The sequence below is a fragment of the Meriones unguiculatus genome, chromosome 2 (genome assembly GCF_030254825.1).
Source record: "Meriones unguiculatus strain TT.TT164.6M chromosome 2, Bangor_MerUng_6.1, whole genome shotgun sequence".
NCBI classification, from domain to species: domain Eukaryota; kingdom Metazoa; phylum Chordata; class Mammalia; order Rodentia; family Muridae; genus Meriones; species Meriones unguiculatus.
The window spans coordinates 166,726,181-166,749,888 of record NC_083350.1 but is presented as its reverse complement, the minus strand read 5'-3'; the positions used below and the strand labels follow the sequence as shown (position 1 = coordinate 166,749,888).

Below are 23,708 nucleotides of genomic sequence, written 5' to 3'. Positions count from 1 at the left end.
TTAACAGATTAATGAATCTATTTATTTTTCTGTTACTTTGAGGATAACTATATGTTTTATAGGCAAATTTCTTCTAATGTCCATTATCTAAATATAGCTAATACACCTTGCACTATATAACACAATATGAAACATACACCATTTATTGTAGAAATTATGAAAATTTAATTTCACATAAAATCAACATATCTTCAATGTTTGTAAAATTAAAACACTTGAAATATTAATTACATTGTGCACTTTATAAGTTACCTAAAAGTTAAGTCTCATGTGTAACTATTTGAGGATACATCAACATGAAGATTTTAGAAGCATGGAATAATAGTAGGAGTGGAAAGTTAGGGACCATTGGCCTACTTTCTTAAGAGGAAGGGATTATCAATGAAGCGGAGCAGAACCAGCATCGGTGTGGTCAGACCACTAGTTCTCATTGTCCTGTCACAGGCTTGTTTCCTCTGTTTAATGTGAACATCAACTGCTTTGGATTTCTATGAGTGCTGTTGCTTCTCTTTTCTTCCTTCCACCCCATCTCTCATTCTTTGTTTTCTATCCTTCTTTTCTTCTTTCCATACAGAAAACTTTTCCCCCACAAATGCTTCCATTCAAGTTTAATGAGAATCAACTTAACCACAAATTCTAGGTTCTGTATTTAGAAGTGAACACAGACTAATCAATCATTTTCCTCAAAGGATCCTCAAAGGATTTTAGTCTCCTAAGGAGAGACAAACAAATAAATAACAAATAAAAAGGCATAGGAATAATTGCAGATAGAGATGAGGACTTTTACACAAAACAAAGCAGATGGAGAGGGAAATTATATGCTCCATGGGATAAATCCAGACCGAGGCCTTTCATGTCCTGAGCTAAACAAGGATTGCCTGGGGAAAAGAACAGGCCGAGGACTGGTGTAGTGCTGGCAATTTGAGGGCAAGGAAACAGAAATGGGCTGCCTGACCTCAGGATTTGTAATCAAGCAAGAGAAAAGAAGAATCTCAAACTAATTACTCTCAAACTGCAAAGCCATGACCACAACTTTTAGACTCAGTGGGATACATGGACATCTTTGTAAACAGCATTTACTACTTTTTATGTGAGTTCTTCTTCCTTCTACCCTTCTCCAACTCTTTTCTTCTTCCTTTGCAGTCCCCTAACACTAGATATGAGAGAAAATGGGAAAGAAAGGAAAGGAAAGAGATCCCTGAATAATATCAGGGTCAGAAAGGGAGCAGCATTATCCTTAGACTACTTCCTGCAGATTAGAGGTGGTAAGCATCCTGGGGAAAGTTCGGTCTTTGCTCTCACGATATCTAAATTCTTGTTGTTGTTTCTTCTTTGAGCATGACTACTAACAAACCGTGACCAACAGCAACCAACAACCCAGCATGCCTCTTGGGGCCCTAGCGTTTATATACCCTTTGAAAAGTCCCCAGAATTCCAAAGGTCACACAATCAGAGAAACTCTCTGCAGCTGGCAGAATCACAGCCCTGCCGGGGCACAACACAAATGACAGCTACCATGAAGCAGCCCCCTATCCCCACACCTGGTATGAAAACAAAAACATTCTTATAATATTTTTCTGTTTTTTAAGGAAACCAAAATTCCAAAAGTGTTACTACATGTGTTGGCTATATTAGAGGTGGGGCAGGACAGAGGGACATGGTCCAAGTTTTCTTCTCATTAGGCTGAGCAGGTTGTTCTCCACTGAAATGCTCTAGTCTCAGAACAGAAGGCAGGAAGTGCCCCACTGCTGAGAATGAGCAGTGTAAAGCAAGTGTAAGCAAGTGTCAGGTAGTACAGCAACAATAAGGGATTTGGTTAAATACTGTCAGCAATATGGTCCCTCAGGTGTCATCATTTTATTCTCAAGAATTGAAGAAGAATCACCTCTCAGTGTTGAGGCAAATGAAATATGTGGAATCTCAATCTCCTACTTGGGACCAATACAAAAAAAATTATTATTACTGAAAATGTAATAATAGACTCATTACCAGGTGTATTGCTGTACATGGAGGCCATGAGATGATGTGGGGAGTCTTATTCACCCACTTCCTACCTTCTTCTTTGAGTCAGGGTCTCTCACTTGAACCCAGAAATCACAATATGACTAGTCAAGCCAATCAGCCTGACCCAGAGATCATAAGTGCCTGGCTTCGGTATACTAGAATTACAGGAAGGCTGCTAGGCCCTCTGTGTATTTACATAGGCTACTGGGTTCTGAACTCTAGTCTCCAATGCCTGCTGATTAGAAGGTGTTCTAGTTTTCTTTCTTTTGTTATGGCATAACCTGATAAAAAGCAGGATGGAGAAAGAAAGGGTTCATTTGGCTTGCAGTTCCACCTATGGTCCGTTATTGCAGGGACTTTTAGTAAATAAATCACACAAAAGGAAATATGAAATATGAGGGGTAATAAACTGGAGCACGAAATCCACATTCCAGAACAGAAAGAATGAGCAAAGCTTTTCATGTTAGCTCTCGGCTAGCTCTCTCCTCTCTTATAACGTCTGGGTGCTTGCCTTAGAGTACAGTGTGGTCCAAAGTGGGCTATTTTTGCCAAACCAATTACCAATCAAGACAAACCTCCAGACATGCCCACAAGCCACGTGATCTGGACTATTCCTCACTACGGCTCTTAGGTGGTTCTAGATTATGTCACACTGACAATTAAAATGAACCAGCACACAGGGCAATCATGTTAAGCACTGAGTCATCTCCCTATGCCAACCTTTTTTTTTATTCCAACTGTATGAAACAAATGGCTTCCCTTATGTTGATCACTGTAAGCATCGTCTTTCATTTGAGGCTGGAGAGTTGATCCTCTGACCAAAGCTTCCCAGGAAATAAGAGGCCAACCCCCCTGTCCTGCAGAATTGCACAGGAAACTCCTAAAATCATTAAGTAATAATAAGATTAGACAGATTTCTAAACTAAGGTATGTAAGATAAAAGTGTCATGGGGAAGACTGTAATTAAGAAGAAAAATGAGTAATATGGCCTTTTAGTAAATAAAACATACAAAATTAAACATGAAACAAGTAGTAGGGAGGCCAAAGTAGACATTTTATTTTTTTTCCTTATGCGATGTAATTGTAAGTAATGTTGTGAAATATTATGCCACAACATTATGCCATGCTGCTTAATACAGAATTCCCTGGCAATTCTTTTGTAAAAAGTACCTTGTTGGTTTTATACTGGAAATGTTAAAGTAGATATAATTTATCTCTTTCATGCTCTAATAAGCACATTTTTTAATACTGTTCATTGTAGAAAGTCTACGACTTTTTTCTATGAAGGACATGACTACTACCTTAAATTCTTAAAGCTGACACTCCTAAATATGCCAACAACTGGCTTTGTTTTGTTTGTTTGTTTTTTTCATCCGTAGAATATGTTCTATGGTGTCTACTCATTCTTGATTCTTTTCTTTTAATTTTTATAATGCTCTCTATTTCTGTCTTTTTCATTCCACTGTATGATCTTTCTCTCCCTTATCAGTCTTTCATCACCACCACCTGGAGCCTCATTTTGCTTCTTACTCATCTGATATCTTTGAAATGCTTTAAATGTCTTTAAACAATTTCTCAAGTGATGACTTCTTGTTTGTTTGTTTGTTTGTTGTTTGTTATTTGTTTGTCTGTTTTTCAAGACAGGGTTTCTCTGTGTATTGTTGACTGTCCTGTACTCACTTTGTAGAAAGGCTGGCCTCAAACTCACAGAGATCTGCCTGCTTCTGTGTCCCTGAGTGTTGGGACTACAGGAGTGCGCCACTGCGCCCAGTTTCAAGTGATGTCTTAAAGGGACTCAGAATAAAAACAAAACTTTGTCACCTTAGAAACTTGGACAAGTTTCATAGACACATTCTTTCCACTTTATCTTGTTTACCAGCATGTGAACTGGGAGACATAATTGTTAATTATTATTGAGTGTGCGTTTGCTCACACACAAACACACAGGCATGCACAGTCACATATTTGCACATGTGTGTGCTTGCCCAAACAGACCAAAGCTCTCAGATACCCTGAAGCTGGAGTTTTCAGCAGTTGTGAGTCTCCCGCCATGGATGCTGGGAAACAAACCTGGTTCTCTACAACAGCAATTCCTATTCTGAACTCGCATCTCTCCTGACTTCAGTATCTTAATGTCAATATTCTGGCTATTGCTTATTGATCCATTTAACAAGCACTTACTGATTCCTGACAGTATGTGAGGATTTGTGGCTGGTGTGGAAGATGCAAAGTTACTTTGCCTTACTCAACGTTAATCTAGAGGTGGGGAGACATTTGGTGAGAATACATCTGGGGAAGCATGTAGCAGGTACAGCAGTTCCGTTAGGTTTAACAAGCCTCACCTGCTTACCAAGTGCTAAGCAGATGGCAAGGAGGACAGAGATGGGCAAGGCCTTGGTCCTCATGGATGTAAGTGGTAAAATTATCCAAGAATTGTTAACAGCTTCATAGCAGAGGAAAAAAAAAAGAATCAGAGAAAAGTCATGAAGGACCAAGAGACAGAAAATGATTTGATGAGATGCATACCCTTAATACTCATCACCTAGTGATATGAAGAGAAAGTTTGGCTTTCAGAGTAATCATATTGCTTTACAAAGGCATGTTTCCCAGAGGCTGGGCTTCCAGACAGCAGGCGCCTAGCATTGCCACAGTGAGTCTTATGGGGCCTTGTAACTTTCTCTCCTAGCTTCCTTAGACCTATTGTCACAAATCTTTACTAAATGACTGGAGCTTATCTGAGTAAAGTCATTTGCACTAAGGCAAGAATGGAGAGCATTTGTTTCCACAAAAGACAGCTTGTTAACCCTAATGAACTGTTAATTGGAATATCTTTGAGCACCCAGAGGAAGATACGGCCTCCTCTCCTCCACAGACTCCTCAACACACCCTCTATCCTTGCTATCCTTTCTAGTTCCCTCCTGAAATAAAGGAAGAATAGAAGCTTGTGAATCCTTCAAAGTTAGATACTCTAACATGACTTTAAACCTTACAGAGATAGACAAAATGCTGTCAGAAATGAGGCGACTGAAATAGGGCCCGTGGCTGTCTACGTTTTTGGATCAATAGACAGAAGCCTAGACCAGCAGAATCAATTTCTGGGAGTGGGCCCCGCATGTTGATATCATAAAGCCCCCTACATGGTTCCAGTGTGCAGCCTACTACTGCTGAGTTAGTATTCAGAAATGGAAGCCACTCAGAAACAGGAGCAATCCATTGGTCTGCTCTATTTGTGATGGGTAAAATTTAGTTGGCTCAATGGAAACACTAGTTAGAAATTGGGGAGTTAGGATAGTTGTAGGGAGCAGAACTGGTGAAGGAAGAATGCATTTAGTCACACACCTACTTGGCAATGGTGTTTCTCAGAGAAACAAAGAATGTTTACTCTATTAGATATGCACAACTGGTCTACAGGCATAAAAACAAACTAGTCAAATCATTGAGATCACACAGAAGATAATCCTACATGTTTTTAAATGCTTAGGTTGCTGTTGCTTTGAATTCCATGCATTATCTCTGCTACAGAAACATCACAAGAACCCTTTGAAAGTGATGTCAGAGTGTCAGACAAAGTGAGTCTTCTGGCACTTCCCTTGTGTTTACTCAAAAGAGAAGTATCCAAAAACATTTTTATCAGGTATCTTCTGGACTGGCTGCAAAGTCCTCCGCTGGCCTAGCAGGGCTGCTCCACCTTTGGGAGGTGGGGAGGTCAAAGAGCCAGCCATTGAGTTCCTGTCAGAAATAGTCCCTGTTCCCCTTATTAGGGTGCCCACTTGGATAAGAAGCTACCACGGGCTACATATGAGCAGAGGTTCTAGGTTATTTCCATACATGGTCCTTGGTTGGAGAAACAGTCTCATAAAAGACCCCTGTGCCCAGATATATTTGGTCCTCGTGGAGCTCCTGTCCTCTCCAGGTCATATTAACTCCCCCTTCTTTCATATGATTCAATACACTCTGCCCAAGGTTTGGTTATGAGTCTCAGTATCTCCTTTGATACAGTGGTAGGTAGAGTCTTTCAGAGGCCCTCTGTGGTAAGCTCCTGTCCTGCTACTTATTTTCTCCTACTTCCAATGTCCATCCCATTTGTCTTTCTAAGTGATGAGTGATCATCTTACCCCAGGTCCTCTTTCTTGTGATAAACCAGGGCCAGATGAAAGGGAAGGAGGTCCTCCCCTATCAGTGGACTTGAAAAGGGGCAGAGAGGAGGTGAGGGAGGGAGGGAGGGATTGGAAGGGAATGAGGGAGCGGGATACAGCTGGGATACAAAGTTAACAAACTGTAACTAATATTGAAAAAAAAACATTTTTATATATTTTACTACATTTTATAAATTCACTTAACACATTTCCATACTTGGATCATACACATGAATTAACAAGAAATGCCTTATTTGATTTTCAGTTGAAGCTTTTGTTCCAGGTCTGAGTGTACAGCACTGTGAGTTTGTCATCAATTCTTAGCTTCCTGGACACCAGACAATGTTGCACTTTCATGCTAAATAGTATTGCATCTGGGATACAGAAGGTTGTGGAACGGCTGGCAAAATTCCAGCGTCCCCTAGGGTGAACAAGAGTAGACCCAAGCGGTCTGGAAAGGTGCAGTGTAGCAAGGACCATGATTCTGAAGTTATAAGTTATGACCAGTTGCATAAATCATGTGAATGTGTGGGACATATGACAGAAATATTTATAACTGATGAGTCTAATCAGACAATTATTTCTTTAAAAGTATAAATTTTACTTTGTGTGTGTGTGTGTGTAAATTATGTACACCATGTATATGCAGGGGCTCTGAGAAGTCAGAAGAGGAAGTTGGAGCTCCTTGAGCTGGAGCTTATAAACACCTGTGTTTATAAGCTGCTATGTGGACACTGGGAACCAAACCTGGGTTCTTTAAGCAAGAGCAGTAAGAGTTCAATCACTGAGACACTGCTCCTGCTCCATTTTCTACTATAACAACTACTACTATCATCATCATCATCACCCCCATCCTCTCTTTTACCATCAGATTCAAATTTCCAGACTTACAGACATACGAATCATCAAATCCTTTTCTTTTCTAAGGACAGAATTCTATTACCAGTTGCATGAAATACTGACTTCGCTTTGGTTAGGGGTATATACAGTCAGTCCTTCAGGGCAAAGGTGTCAGCAATCTGTGGCTGGTGATTATTACTACCACACCCCGGCTCCTTGCTGTGGATACAGGCGTTGCTTTCATTCGTTCTGCAGACTGAATCTTTTAATGCTGTGACATTAAAAAACACTGCTTCTCTTTAATATTTTCAAGGAATGTAACATGTAAGCTTTTGAAATGATATTGGCAAAAAAAACCCCTGAAAATTCAATTGTATTATCTTTTGTTTTGTCATAGATAAAAGTGCCTTTAAAAATTGTTTGTCCTTGATGTAGTTGCCATTTATCTGTTCCTGGATATAAGCTAATATGTGCTTATTTCAAATAATATATCAAGTGCCTACAATAGGAGTGTATTGCATCTTTTCAAGGCAGCACGGTAGAGATATTTATGCATGATTATTGTCAACTAGTCTATAACTGCCGCCCACAAGCTTACTCCCATGCAGAGTGTAACTTCCTTCCACAGCTTCAGACGCCTACGCTCCACAAAATAACACTTTCCTGCTTGTCATTCACTTTTTACAATGAAGTAAAAGCTAACTGAATGAAAGGGGCTGGACACAGTGCTCATCTCTCTTCATGGAGTGTAGCATTCTAAACATAATTTAAATGAGAAACAGAGTCAGGAAACCTTTCCACCTTGGGGAATCTTTGAAGTCTGTTTATCCTTGCAAAGTTTCGGTGTGTCTGTCTGCTAGAAACTGAAAGTAGTATCAGGGTCCCCAAATACCAAGTACTTCACAAAGGCAATAGATTATTTGCTTTGCTAGATTTGTCTTGAGCATAAAGTGCACCTTTAGCCTGACATCCATAGATCGTAGCTTAAAGTACTGTGAAACGGAAGCTCACGTGCACTTGTAACAAAACCAGAACTGTCCTTACTGAAAAAGAAGTAGCCAAAGACCTTAGTGTGTTCGCCACTGAACAACGTGGTGACTCAGACAGACACTCATGGTTGAAGGTGGTGGCGACAGGTGTGTACATGTTGAGTATAGCACCTGAGCCAGTTCCCACTATAAGAGTCCCATTGGCTGCAACTTGTTTTTTGGCTGACTCCTGGACTGCTGACTTCAGCATTGGCCTCCACTGACAGCAGGGCATAACCATGCTCCTCCCCCAACTTGGTGGACCTAGACCTGCCTGTGTAGGCAGCAACGATTCTTGCAGAATCAGACCCAGAAGGAGTGACTTGTTATTTAAAAAAATACTGCTCTTTCCAAGGCATTGGTTCCTGTGCAATGAAGAGGCACGAGTTTCAGACAATTTCTTCAAGTTGCAGTTTCCAGTAAATGTTCTACACCTCTGCTCCATGAAATTATGACCAGAAATGACTTCACAATTGAGCCTTTGATATGTTATGGTTATTGTTGTTAAGTGAACAGTAATTATGAATTTAAAAAGACTAAGAATTTTTAAAGTAGTTCCTATTAACCAGGCACAGTGGCACATGCCTGTAATCCCAGATCTTGGACAGGCAGAGGGGTATCTCTATGAGTTCTAGGCCAGTCTGATATAAAAAGGGAGTCCAGGATGGCCAAGGCTACCCTGTCTTTGAAAACAACAACAACAACAAAAAAACCCAAAAATGATAGTACCTATTAAGCTTCACATCTGTTCAGACTGTGGGGACTCAAATAAAAAAAAAAATTACAAAATTTACAAAGCATGTAGCTGTGGATTATAAGATAGACCCAACATATAAAGAGGTTATTTAAGGTCTTTCAACAGATCAGTAGGATATACATTTTCTTGAAGGATAACTGAAAACCATCAGTCTTTGGTCCTGTCTCACAACACTACCAGTGCTCAGCTCAAACCAGGGCCTTGAGCCAGAGAGAGAAAGCATTGCTCTCAGTCAGCCAATGCATACCTTTCTTTTACCCGGCATTCTTTTTTTTTTTTTTTTAAACATAATATCCTTTTAAAAATTTTTTAATTAAATTTTTAATTTTTTATACTAATGACAGTTTATTCACTTTGTATCCCAGCTGGAGCCTCCTCCCTCATTCCCTCCCAAACCCACTCTCCCTCCCCCTCATCTCCTCCCATGCCCCTCTCCAAGTCCACTGATAGGGAAGGTCCTTTTCCCCTTCCATCTGACCCTAGATTATCAGCATTAGCTGCATTATCTTCTTCTGTGGCCTGGCAAGGCTGCTCCCCCCTTATGGGGGGAGCGGTCAAAGAGCCCACCACTGAGTTCATTTCAAAGTTATTCCCTTATTAGGGTCCTCACTTGGATACTGAGCTGCCATGGGCTACATCTGAGAAGGGGTTCTAGGTTATATCCATGAATGGTCCTTGGTTGGAGTATCAGTCTCAGAAAATATCCCAGTGCCCAGATATTTTGGTTCTGTTGTTCTGTCAGTTGTACCAGCCTTCTGGGTCCCAAATCCCATTCCAGGCTTCCGGGTCCCGGGTCCGTGAGCCTACCACAGTTACCCAGCATTCTTTACCTACTTCACAAGCAAAAATGTGAGAAGACAAGCCAAACGTAGCCAAGAAAATCTACCAATTTTAAGGAAATGCTGATAGAGAGTTGCCTGGGAACCACTGTCTTTGGGGTCATAGGGGCATATCATATGCTATTTGTTTGTTGGTATACACTCAAGGAATTTTGTCCAGGATGGAAAATTCAGTCATCTCTTTATGTCTTTTGAATGACATGAGTCAAGAGTTTGCTCAGAACTCGGAGAGGAAATAGTGGTTGCTGAGGATCCTGTTCACACCAAATGTTATGCCACAAAAATGATGGCACCCCAGAAAAAACTTAACCTTTGAAAAGCATTCTTCTCTAGCATGGTGTTTTACTAATGAGAGGGAGGAGCAAAGCCAAAGAATCCAGGTGATAAGGCTCTTAGCTTTCAGGAAGGCTTCGTTTGCAGAGAGACTGCTGGGAGACAAACATCAGCCTGAGCTAATCTGTTAGGCCTCAAGCCCTGTGCTCTTCCGGCATCCTCTTCCTAGAATCGAGTCCATTTCTACACATCTATACTGCTCTTTCTACTCAACTGGTTTATTGTCAAGTAAACATAAGAAGCCGTATGTATCTATCATGCACAGCACAATTTCTTGGAATTACACCTTGTAAAATTGAAACATCTAGCTTGTTAACAGATGTATGACTTCCCATAATTACCTTTGTGTGTTTGCTTGTTTGTGTGTGTGTGTGTGTGTGTGTGTGTTGAGTACATTTAATATCAATTCTCTTAGTAATGAAATACTACCTCACTCTGGTTTGAATGTCTGTTACCAGAAAGATAAAACATAAGCATTGTTGTTAAGGTTGTGAAGAAAAGGGGAATTCTTTGCACTGCTGGTAACAATATGAATTGGCATATATGCAATATCAAGGTTCCACACAAAATTGAAAATGAAACTTATGTATGATCCTGCAAGCTCTCTATTTCTTGAACGTGCAAAGAAAACAAGTCAGTATTATGAAGAAATATAATACTGTTATGTTCATGGTTGCACAATTAAAATAGTCATTATGGAATCAACCTGAGCATTTGTCAACGGATACATGAATGAAGAAAGTACATACTACTCTAACTGCAGAAAATATCCTCTGCAGAAAATCTTCTCAAACTCTCCTGCTTCTGGATTATTCTGTCCTAATGGGGAAGTAGCCTAAGTACCATCATGTTCTCTTATACACAGCACAGATATTTATGGGTTTATTCTCACATATACATGCACTTGGGATCACTTTATATTATATTATCACAGCATTTTATATTAGGCAAAAATGTGATAATGGGGTGAGTCATTAACACCCAGATTCAAGGTAGGGTGGAATACATTGATGAATTAGCTAGTACAGTCTTTATATCTCTCTAGAGGTAGTACAACAGCAACAAAAATTGTTCTGCTTTTTAAAGTTTATTTAAGGGTGGTTCAGGAGTGTTCAAAGCTGAGCTTATAATCCTACACTGTGCTTGTCTGTCTGCCTAGGGAAAGTGATAAGTGTGACTCTCTCATGGAAGTAAACCATAGTTTTCAACATCTAGCACATACTTTTGTCCAAGACCAGCTAATAAAATTTTATTGCCAGATTTTCACTTAAACCAGGAATAGAAGGATTCGTAATTCATGTCATTAATTTTTAGAGTATGAGAGGAAGACATTTTTCATGTGTGTGCACATGTGTCTGTATGTGTACATGTTCCTGTGATGTGGGTGCATGTGTGGAATGTGTAGACATAGTTCCATGTGTATGTGTGTGGAGACCAGAGATCCACCTCAGGGTCCTTGCTTAGGCACCATGCACCATTTTTGCTTTTTACACAGGCTCTATTACTGGCCTGGAACTTTCCAAGGAGGCTAGACTGGTTGTCCAGTGAGGCCCCGGCAATCCTCCTGTTTCTGTCAGGCCAGCGCTGGGATTACAGATGTGAGCCACTATACCTAGCACCGGGGCTCCGGCCCAGTCCCAGACTGCACAGCAAGCACTTTAACAACTAAGATACTCCCCAGCTTGGGCTTTTGCTCTAGCGGCCCCTTGCTAACTGATACCAGAGCTGTTAAACCCTCTAAAACCATACTGTTCAGTAAGGTATTCAATAGTCCTCATTAGTTCACCTTCTTCAACCCATAGGTCTCAGAAGTTCAAGCCAACTAACAGTAACTTAAAGGTGACTGTTTAGATTGTTTACACGTCTTGAAGCGGTTTTAACAATCAGAGGAAATTTATAATCACTACTCATGAAAAGGAGTATGCTGCTATTTCTAGGGTTCAACTGTCACTGATGCTTTGGAAAGCATAAGAGGGGGAACCTCAGAAAGGTTTTCTCTTGGGGTTGGAAGATAGCCTTTTCTCCTTCATATGCATGCCAAAATTAAGACTGGACACCAGTGACATATGTTCAAACGGCTAGGGTGATAGTGATAGTCAATTGTCTCATAATGATTTCATTTTAAAAATCTTAAGCTAACAAACTTAAATAATTTCTGAGCCCTTTTCACTTTTATCAAACTTGACCTATTGCAGAATGAGAGGGCAAGAATGTATGGTTAACCTCTTAAGGTGAGCCTGTCTTAGCTGCAATTTATCTAATATATTAATTTATCTCCAAGGAAATATCTGACCTGTGTGGTAATTGCTGCCTCTTTTCACACCGCAGTGTGTCCCTGGCCTGTGTTAATAAGACATAATGGATTTTCTCCTCCATTCATGCCCCCAATTCACACATGTCATATCATTGCAAATGTCTGCTCACAGTGTACAACTTTGCTCTTGGACTCCAATCTAGATGTCTCAACCCTTTCTGAAAACCAGTTCAAGAGAATTTTCTCTCACGACACAGGAAGACCTAAATTCCATTCTGCTTTCTGATTTGTCAAGATCAGTCCTGCCTTGGGCCTCACAGTGACACTTCTTTGACCTTGTTATTGCCTTAAATGCCATCCTTTTAAAGAAGCAATCTGGAGAACCCACATAGGGGAAAGGTCCCTTTCTTTTGTCTCTGTTATTTAACGCTGCTGGGTGGTCTGGGCACAGTCACTATCATAACTGGAAAGTGCTTTCATTACTTTCCTATCCAGTGCTTTTCTCTTCTAGCATTTGGCCTCCTTGAGCATGATGTAAGTTGTCACTGTGTCCCTGGCTCTTGGACCATGCTCAATGCACGAGGTTTGGTACATAAGTGCACGGAGACACTCAAATGAAAATTAAAGCTTTTGAGAGTTAAAGTCTTCACATAATACAGTTGGTGTCACCTAACAACTCCTGGGGTAGGAATACAGCATGTGAAAATGGCTCCCTAGGACTCCATATTGAAGTCAGGGAAAATTAGAGTTGCTCCTCACTTTTTTTTTTTTTTTTAATTTTCTGTGAAATTTTCTGATCTTGTCTTGTTTAATCATCTTATCTAGATGCAAACTTTAGTGCATCTAATTAAACAATGCCAGGAATTTCCCTTTAGATAATTTATTTGTTTGTTGAGATTATACTACAATTCTTTTAGAGTGCCATTCCCCCCAGAGCTTTCAATGTGTCATTGCTGCCCTCTGTGCACAGCGCTCATCTATTGAGAGTTTTTCTACGTCAAAGCTGCACCATAAATGGGAACATCTTTGCCTGCATTCAGGCCAATGTATGATCTCAAAGGCCAAGGCATGTGTTTACATTTATTTTATATTCTGAATCACAAGAAAGCCAGTTTCACTAGAGTAGCTTTGTAATCAACTTCAGCATCAAAAGTAGATCCATGAAGAATTACAAAACAGCATGCTTAGTCAGAAAAGGGTCCTGACAGAGATAGGCTTATGGGCAGCCATTACCTCTAATGGTCAAAGAAGGGTGTCACATGGATTTCTTGGTGGTGTGGTGGGGGAATGATTTGGAGACAGTGGGGAAAGCAACACTGAGTTTTACCCCACCCTCCCAGATTCTGAAATTCTAGTGGTAGACCCTGAACTTATCTGTTTTTAGCTCAGTGGAAAAAGCCAACACAGGAAGAGAAAGAGGGAGAGAGAGAAAAAAAATATCTTGCTCTATTTACTGTCTCCTGGGCCCACAGTTTGGTTTCAGTTCCTTTGACTCAACATGAACAGTTTCTCCACCTGACAATGGCATGGAAGCTTCAAGAACTATAACCAAGGCCTCCCTTAGGCAGCCATGGTACACAGTTATTCTTATTTCGTGTGTTTGATCTGTAAATGGTGAAATGTTGGACTTAGTCACCATGTACTTATTGAGCATGAACTGTGTACATTGCATCTTACTAGAAACAGGGGACATAGCAAAAATAACTAAGGAATTATAAGCAATCTTATAAGAAGAACTACAAAGAGCAGAATTTTAAAGACAGATTAGAAAAAGCCATGGTGTTCCTTTCTTTAATCTCAGCACTCAGAAGGTTGAGGCAAGAGTATCTTTGTGAATTTGAGCCCAACCTGGTCTACATAGTGAGTTCCAGTCTGCCAGGACTACATAGTGAGACTCTGTCTGAAAACCAAAATCAAAACCAAACATTAAGATTTTATGTGGTATTAAGACTACTAAAGAGGAAGGAAGGCAAGGAGGGAGGGACATACGGAGGGAGGGTGGCATGCACATCATCAGTTGGAGGCTGATGGAGGATAATCATGAATTTTAAGCCAATCTGCACTACATAGTGAGACTGTCCCAAGCAAGCAACAAAAATGAAAATAGAGCAAAATGGTAGAGAGCTACTAGGCAGCCTGCTGCAATTAAATATGTAGCTGGTAATGAGAGACAATGCCTAAGGGGATGATTGAGCTGAGATGTGAATAAACTACTGTGCCATGGTGTATGGGAAGAGCATGCTCAAGAAAGAGAAATGAGTATGTGAAATAAGCCTGGACCAGTAATGAGCTTGGAACGTGCTGTTGTAAAGATAAAGAGAAGGGCCAGGAGATACTGGGAGGTAGGACAGGTTAGGTAGAGATCAAGACAGGGCCACATCAAAGATTTTGGATTTCTTTCTGGTTAAAGTGGAAAACACTTAGAGAATTCTGAGCTGAGAGTAATGTGGTTTAATTTGTACATTATCAGATCATGCTGTCAGGCACACAAGAGTAAAAAGAGTTTCTTAGGCAGCTACAAAGGCAAAGACCACAGTGTGCCATACTGTCCACAGGGTGTGGATGGAGGGCCCGTCCAAACTTGCTTTGTCCCTAGCTCGTAGCCTTGCCGATAGGTGGAGAACAGCTGAGGATAAGTGTGTTAGACAACTGAGTAACTGGGCTAAGGATGCAAATTAGCAATCATTAAAGTGGGTGAGGCAGAGGAAGGGGTAGGAAGGGAAAGGTTCCTTTGGGAGGAGTTTGGAATTGGGATTCTTGTTATTATCTGAGTGAAGAAGTTAACAGTCATCCTCACACAGGAGTCCGGACATTGGCAGACAGTTCATGAATTTTGTTTTTTTTCTATTGTTTTAAATGAATAGAAAATTAGAGAAAAAGGAATGAGCTTGTGAAAAAGAGCCTGGGTCAATGAACTTAGAACAATGTAGTCAGTAAAGGCGTGAATGGGAATTGAAAGTAAATTTTGTCTTTTTTACACAAACATGGGGGTATGTTTATAGTTATGAATCCATGAGTAGACTATGAGGAGATGACAGATATTTTTATAAGGTGTATAGATTCATGGTTCCTACTTTTCTACATTACAGAATGTTTTTTTTTTTTTTTTTTTTTTCTGTGAATGTGATTCCATTCAACATAAAAAAGCCGTGGAATAATACATCTATAAAGTATAGCTACCAATATACAGCTTACTTTCTGGAGTTTTCTTTTTTTGTGATATCAAAAGATTCACATGGTATATACTCACTCATATAGACATATAATATAGAATAAACCTACTAAAATCTGTACACCTGAAGAAACTAATCAAGAGGGAGGACTCTTGCTAAAATGCTCAATTCCTATCCAGAAAGGCAAAGAGGATGGACATCAGAAGAAGGAGAAAAGGGGGAACAAGTCAGGAGCCTGACACAGAGGACCTCTGAAAGGCTCTGCCCTGCAGACTATCAATGTTGATGCTGAGACTTATGGGCAACCTTTGGGCAGAGTGCAGGGAATCTTATGAAAGAAGTGGGAAACAGTAAGATCTGAGAGGACAGGAACTCCACAAGGAGGGGAACAGAACCAAAAAATCTGAGCACAGGGGTCTTTCCTGAGACTGATACTCCAACCAAGGACTGTGCATGGAGATAACCTAGAACCCTGCACAGATGTAGCCCATGGCAGTTCAGTATCCAAGTGGGTTCCATAGTAATAGGAACAGGGACTGTCTCTGACATGAACTGATTAGCCTGCTCTTTAATTACCTCCCCCTGAGGGGGAAGCAGCATTACCAGGCCACAGAGGAAGACAATGCAGCCACTCCTGATGAGACCTAATTGACTAGGATCAGAAGGAAGGAAAAGAATTCCTCCCCTATGAGTGGACTTGGAGAGGAGCATGCATGCAGAGGGTGGAGGAAGGGAGGGATTGGGACGGGAGGAGGGAGGGAACCATAGGGGGGATACAAAGTGAATAAAGGGTAATTAATAAAGAATTTAAAAAATCTAAAAGGATAAAAATAAAAAGGATAGCTAAGATAAGATATAAATTTATTAAAATGAAATAAAAATAAAGTTCAACAAAAAGTAAAGGAGCTGTTCTTGAGTTATATCCACAACATTTAAGTCAGAATGTGTCTTTAGTAGAGCTGGCTGCGTAGAGTTTTTCTGTACATTTTGAAAACATTTAAAACAAATTAATGAAACCAAAGATAAAATAAAATGAAAACTAATATAAATGTTAAAAATATTCTAAAAATAGAAGCAAATTGAAACACAATTAATAGTATAGTCACCTTGATTGGGAAGGAAACAGAAGGTAGGAAGGAAACAGTGATCCAAGTTATTTCTAAACAATTATTTGGTGATATTTGAGAGGACAGCATACAAGTGCGCAGAATCCCTGCTCTCTCTTCTTGATGGAAATTCTGAAGTTATTTTACTGAACTGTAAAGAACTGAGTCAGTGTAAGAGCTGTCAAGGTTGTCAGGCTGCAGGGATCTCACCAATGAAGAAAAAACAATTGTGAAAAGGAGGGGGTAAGAAGAAAGGCCTATGAAAACAGATTTACATAAAGATAATCAGAATGAGTTTCAGAATACCTAAAAATATAGGAATATGTGCATGGATATAAATGTTTTCACATGTGCTTGTTGATATTGCATATATATGTCCATATTTGTTTTTGTGCATGTGCATATACATAGTCTGCTGAAAGGGCCATCAGACAAAAACATAGGAGGGGCAAGAACCATACTCTTTAGCTCCACCAACGAAAGAAATGACGAATGATTCTAGAGATCCACTGGATGAATGTCATGGCGGCTCAGTAAGTATATCATTTCAAGCTAAAAGTAAGAAAAAAATCTCACTAATGAATGTCATAAGGACAGAGAAACCAAAACAAATGAGGCTCTAATGTCAAATGTGTACAATTTGACAGCAAATAATTGAAACAATTAAGAATTACACATCACGAAAAAGCTGGAATTTTCCTAAGTACAGCAACATAGATCAAGACATAAGTGAACAGGTGTGGAAGGAAAGATTCTTTGGCCTAGAGTAGCTTGGAAACAAGTGAGAATGAAGACAGTACCCTAGTTGATAGATGGTGGTTTTGCAAGATAAGGGCTTGCTAAGCTTCGCAATAAAGATTGCATTAGACAAGAGTATCAGTAAATATTATGTCCAGGGGAAAAATTTTGTTAGGAAGTTATCACTGTATAATGGAAACATGTAGGCAGTACCTCGAGAAGGCGATAAAATAGACATTGCTGGTGCAGGACAAATGAGCATAAATGCCTTTCCACATGTTAGCATGAGAGGAAACATCACCTCTGCAAGACTGCAGCAGGAAATGTATGAGCACCTCAGAAAGGAGACAAGTCAAAAATAGATATATGAGCACCACAAACGGGAGGCGGAGACACAAAAACACTAAGCAGAAACATGCCATCAAAATTAAGAGTTATGAATAATAGTTATACACATTTAAAAAATGCTATCAGAAGAGATTTTGATTACTTTTCCCATAAGGCAATATAGGTATTTGTCATATATATGTTTACCTTGATCTCAACATTACACAATTTATTCCTGTGCCAACACATTACATGAAAGGCATTTCTTAAATGTGTACAATTTCTGTTTTATACATCAGTTGATATTTATTTAAGTTTCATGAAAATTTTAAAAGGGGAAGAAAAAGTGTTGGTGAAAAGATCATACTCTTTAAATTCTTCCGTTTTACTGAAGATAATGGTCTGAAAATGTTCTGAACTAAGGAGAGTGAGAAAGAAAGCATTCAGCATGGTGGCTGTTAGTTGCAATGTATAATATCTATGAAAGCTGCCAAGAACGTAGATCTTGAGTGTTTTAACAGCAAAATAAAATAGATATGTGCAGAAATACATATGCTAATTATCTTGAATTACCCATTACAAGTGTACACATGATTTAAAACAATATGTTGTGCCCAATAAAAAAAATATGAGACTTTATTTGCAAATTAAAAATAAAAGAAGTATCAACTAAATGTGATTATCAACTCCAGATTGAATTGGCTACTGGAGGGATAACATTATAAAGAATATTATTAAACAACAAAACTAAAATAAAAGTAAACGATCAGTGCAAAAATATGAAGCAGATCATTGTGTGTGTGTGTGTGTGTGTGTGTGTGTGTGCTAAAACTGATATCTGTGTATTTAGGACTGCATACAAGTAAAGGGCCTGTGCTCAGAGGGTCAAAACAAAAGGAATCGTTACAGAAAGAAAGCAACATGGGAAGTGATTACAAAACTGAAAGAGTAAGATACACAGATCCCCATTAAACTATTTCACAACACTTTGGGGCTTGAAATTATTTTTATTTTATTTTATTTTTATTTTCCAAGGTAAGTTTTTACTTTGTATCTAAAAAAAAAAAAAAAAATCACAATTCTCTTCCTTTATCCTCCCTCATGGGAGGTTACAGATGTGAGTCATGATACTTAAACTGTAACTTTGAAAATAAGTAAAAGTTGCTGGTGAGTATTTGAAAAAAAATAAATTATTGTTGCTTGGCAGCATTATCACAGAGTGTTTTTGTCACTTTTCTCATTCAGATATTTCTGCCATGAAAGGAAAGGATGAATAACTTGCTTGAAATTATTTTCTTGTGCAAAGACAAATAAAATGAATTAAAGTGTACTCAGGAGTTTTTACAATATTTATCCAGAATCGTAACAAGCTGTTATGATATTTTCATAGACTACATGACAGCATTGGTTGCCAAGGTGAAAAGAATTTTGAGGATGTGGCAACAACAGAATAAAGCAAAAATAAAGGCTCACAAGGAACTATCCATAATAAAATGGTAGCAAGGGAAGAAACCAGTTCCGATCCAGGTACCCCATGTCAACAGGCTAACTTCATTCTCATCTACTTTTGGCAATTATTAAATTAATTATTAACTCTAATGCCATTTCCTTTTAAATTTGATTTAAAAATAAAAAACAGTTTTCTTAATTATAAAGTTAAAAATATATAAAACAAAAAATTAAAACCATGTTAAGTTTATCTTTACAATGATGAATATAAAACTGGAAGGAATGTGGACAAAATTAAAGCTAAGAACCAAGTTTAGTTCATGTATAACACCAAATGCAAAAAAAAAAAACAAAACAAAACAAAAGAAAAACAACAACTAAAAACCTAAACAGCATCAACTTCAGGCATATGAAGGAATTTCCAACATAAAATTTATATTTGAAAGATGTAAAAGTCAGGAAATAATACTTTTAACATTTTCCCTTCAAATCAATGAATAAATTGGACAGTATGCATTAAATTTGTAAAGATGGATATATTCAGTAACAAAATAGGCTTGTTTCTATCTTTTATTTTTACAAAAAAGAAACTTTCATGAACTTAAATGTACATTTTCTATGCATTTATTTACACTCTACTTTTTTGCACATGTAATTATTTTCCCATTCGTTCAGAAAGAACATATTGTGTATATATTATAAATTTGAACATGCTACCTTTGGAACTTACTCTTAACTTACATTAATTAAAAGTAATAATATCCTAGGTATAGGACATACATTTGGTTTCAAAATGCTAGAAGTTCCAACTATTCTAAAGGCAGAATATTTTAAAGTTCAAATCATGTCATTTCTCTTAGTTTGCATATACATCATATTCTACCAGGTAACTAACTTTCTTCTTCTTGCATGTGGGATAACGGCTCAATAAAGACAAAAAAAAAAAAAAAAAAAAAAAAAGAAGGAAAAAGGAGGAGGGGGAAGTTCTTATTGTTCTCGTATCTTGTTGGAAATATACTCATTTATATAAACAAAACAAATATTATTAGTGCTTCCAAGTGGAATCCCTGTTTTGGAAAAGTGCTTGGCGGCTGGTTAGAGTGGAGTAACACTCATGATCTGCAGGTCACTCTTTTTCACACTAAGCAATTGGGGATCGTCCGTGTGTGAAAGAGACACCCACTCGCTTTGAGCTTATCAGCGTCAACCCAGGGATTCCATCCTCTCTCATGTTCCTCACATGTGCTTCACATGTCCGTAACAACTGTGTCTTGTTAAGAGTTGGTATATAGCGACTAGGCTGTTTCAACAGTCTTTCATATCACCCACAGTCATGTCACAGGAATGTAATGTGATGAAACACAGATACATGTACATGCGTGCATATTTAGTTTTTTTTTTCAAAAATTCAAAATTTGTTTCCCAGAAATATATAACCTACAGTATTTAAAACATTTTGATTTATGTGCAGACTCAAGTGCTCTGCTTACAAGAGTTTCTGAGGGAAGAAACACAGGCTTCAACATTTTCAAGTCTCCTGGAAGCAATGAGTCAAGCGCCCATGTTTCCTGACCGCAAAGAGATCATTTTCACAGAAGAAATTCTAAACTTATTTTCCATAATCTAAAAGAAGGATGCTAATTCAGACTCCTAATAATTCACATCAATTACAAATCTATCCTGCCAACAACACAGGATGATCTCTACTGCCTTGGCCTTCTTTTACGGCCCTTAGTTACAGTGGTTATGAACGTACTCTATATTATTCTCGTGGTTTTTCTGCAACATGAACTCTAACGTCACATAATATATACTCACAATACTCAGTAGTTCATGATACCCAAATATCTCTTAATTAAAAGTATAGATATTGAAAATATGGATATTGATAAAGTAGACATAAGAAATCGAATTGAATTCACGTAACCAAGTTTAGATTGAAGTATTGAGTTAGTATGTGACATTTAAGATGAAAAGGCACAATATTAAGGGATTCTAAACTACCAACTGATTTTAAGTCTAATTAAAATGCCCAACCAGTGTTATCAATTACTTTCCTAAACTTATAATGCTAAACATTTGCTTCCCTGACTCCATTATCGAAACGCAATGGCTGTGGTGAGGGCCCAGCATTTGAAATAATTTTAAATAGTGCATGGATACCAGGAACTGCAATAGAATCATTATTAGCGCTTATAAACACTGTAAAAACAAGATCTAGTAAGAAATGAGATAGTGTGTATTTTCTTTACTAAAGGCCATGATTGTCTCTTTTAAAAGTAAAAAAGCTCTCAGATATGCCAGTCTGGATGTTTATTTTAGCAAATCTCAAACAGTGAATGTGTAATGTGTCTCATTTTTTTTTGTAAAGTTGTTTAAGTTTTGAGAGTTTTCACAGGCAAATTGTGCAAACCTCAAGTGTGTAACAGTGCTCTTGAGCGCCATTGTTCTTTCTAAAATTGTGTGTGTTAACTTCAGTGTGGTAAAATGTTTTTAGCAAACTTAAACCAAGAGCTGCTAAAAGGAAGACAGTTAAGTTTCTGTTTGAATACACTGTTAAATATAGTTACCGTGGACAAGCAGCTTCTCAGATTTGACCCATGAAACCAGAGTAGTTTGATTCGTAATTACTATAAAGTATCTTTGTTCTGTTTTTCACTGTTTTAAATATTAAAAATGCAGGCTGTTCTTATCAGGAAAGTGAGATTTTCTTATTTAGTTTTTAAAATCAAGCACTTTGGTTTATATTTCAAGTCACTTTTTTAAATTTAAGTACCATAATATAATGACATGAAAAAATAATCCCAAATGCTACGTGTTAAGTAACATCATTTTTATGATGTGTGAAAAAAATGTATAAATATTTAAAGAAAAATGTTCAATAAATAAAACATAAAAAGAGTAAGATGACTGTGAGCAGATTTATGAATGTTAGGAATCAACTAATGGGAGGAAAAAGAAACATTCAAATTCATTAATAATCCAAAAGTTTGTACAGCAGTTAGCTGTGTGGAGGGTTACATACAAATAAGGAAGATAGAATTTTACTTTGCAGCTAAAATGACTTTCAGTTAAAGAGAACTTTGAAGTTTTACAGTTTATTAAAAGCTTCTATGTGAGATTAAAACTTTGGAAACTGATTAAACTTTTTCATTTAAAAAATTACTATTTACATGAGAGTACCACTATTACACAGGTTAGATTGTAATCTGGCCAGCATTCATATCATTATATCCTTGGCATGTAAATAGGTGTTCAAATAATAAAACAAAAAATAGCAAATAACATTTTTCTTACCTTCTGGCTTTGTTTACAATTGCCTGTTTATCTGTTCCATCGATGTTTAGAGACCAGCACCTCAGAAAGCTCTGCTTTCTGCCAGACTTCCTTCACAAGTGGCAAATACATAGAGGTTTTGCTCTGCAAAAGGATAGTGCACAAAAAGAGGAAGTTGCAAAATACCAGTCATTATGCTTTATAAATTCCACAGAGGAGAGAAATTATTTACAAGGCCCTTATCATTGTAGAGACTGAGCTATAATTTGTGCATCTATTCATATATAATTAATACATACACATACTTACTTAACTTTAGAGAAGTCCATTTACTGAAGTCTATATTCCATCAAGCAGTGCTCACTTGCATAAGGAAACAGCTCCTTGTGCTTAAATGATACTTACAGAAAAACAGAACCAGAAAAAAAAATGCTGTTCTGTTTTGGAGATGGTGGAACTGACACACGGAACATAAACTTGCTTTTACGGATCTAATTAATTTAAAGTCATCAGAGTACTGGAGAAAGAGCAGGTGGAGAGGAAGACAGGCAGGGAAAGAGTGAGTGCTAAATAAGCTGGCACATTTTCCCAGAAATGGGGTAGTGGTTCTTCACATGTAAGTCTTAAACTTCCTTTCTCATGACAGTGATCTGTTACATGTAGATAAAGCAGTGCAAAAATGAAACTGTTCTTATCCATGATCTCTCACAACTTTAGCCACAAGAGTGAAAAACAGGCACAGATCTTGTATTGCTAAACACGCAGGTGGTACATTTTCTTACCAGTTAGGAGAGTAAATGGAAATATCTAAAAAAAGATGGATGAAAAGAAAAACAAATATTAGGAAGAGCTACTCAAAGCAAAAGCTATAGACAACTTCAAATAAAAGTCTCTCTACGTACATAGCCACGCATATTTCATATATACGTACATAGATGCATAGGTTCCATCTGATAGATAGTAAAAGCCAATGGCAAGCCAATTGGTAGCTTGCTTATTGGGAAAGAGATGAAGGTGGATTCAAGAATAATACAAGAGTTATACAAAGCATCACACACTGCAAGAACCACTTTTTGGACTTTCAAAACTATCATGCTGTGCTTATTACACTAAGGTAGTTTTTTTTTTGTATCTAAAAATGATTTCCTTTCTTTGTAGATTAATATAATTACATCATTTCCCTCTCCTGTTTCCTCCCTCCAAACCCTCACATATCCCCTCCCCCCTATGCTCTTTATCAAGTTCATGGTCTACTTTTCCGTTAATTGTTATGTGGATACACAAATGTATTTGTTAATATGTATATTCATAAGTACTTAACACAGTACTGCCTAACATTACTTGTGTGTTTTTAGGGCTCACCAGGGCTACTTCTATAGCTGTCAACAGTCTTTAGTTGCCTGGAATTCTTTGTATAGGATTGTGATGGCTAACTCTACAACTCTCTA

At 38.1% G+C, this 23,708-nt stretch overlaps 1 protein-coding gene across 2 annotated transcripts in view; it reads right to left on the bottom strand.

Annotated features, from left to right (window-relative positions):
* Mbnl1 (muscleblind like splicing regulator 1) overlaps nt 1-22,375 on the bottom strand; it is a 171,419-nt gene extending 149,044 nt beyond the window's left edge. Inside the window, exon 1 of one of the 2 annotated variants that reach the window (XM_060378363.1) lies at nt 22,282-22,375. The gene's annotated coding sequence lies outside the window, so the exon portion shown is untranslated. The remainder of the gene's footprint in view (nt 1-22,281) is intronic. The other variant, XM_060378380.1, reaches the window with a different exon arrangement.
* Between the last annotated feature and the right edge of the window lie 1,333 nt (nt 22,376-23,708).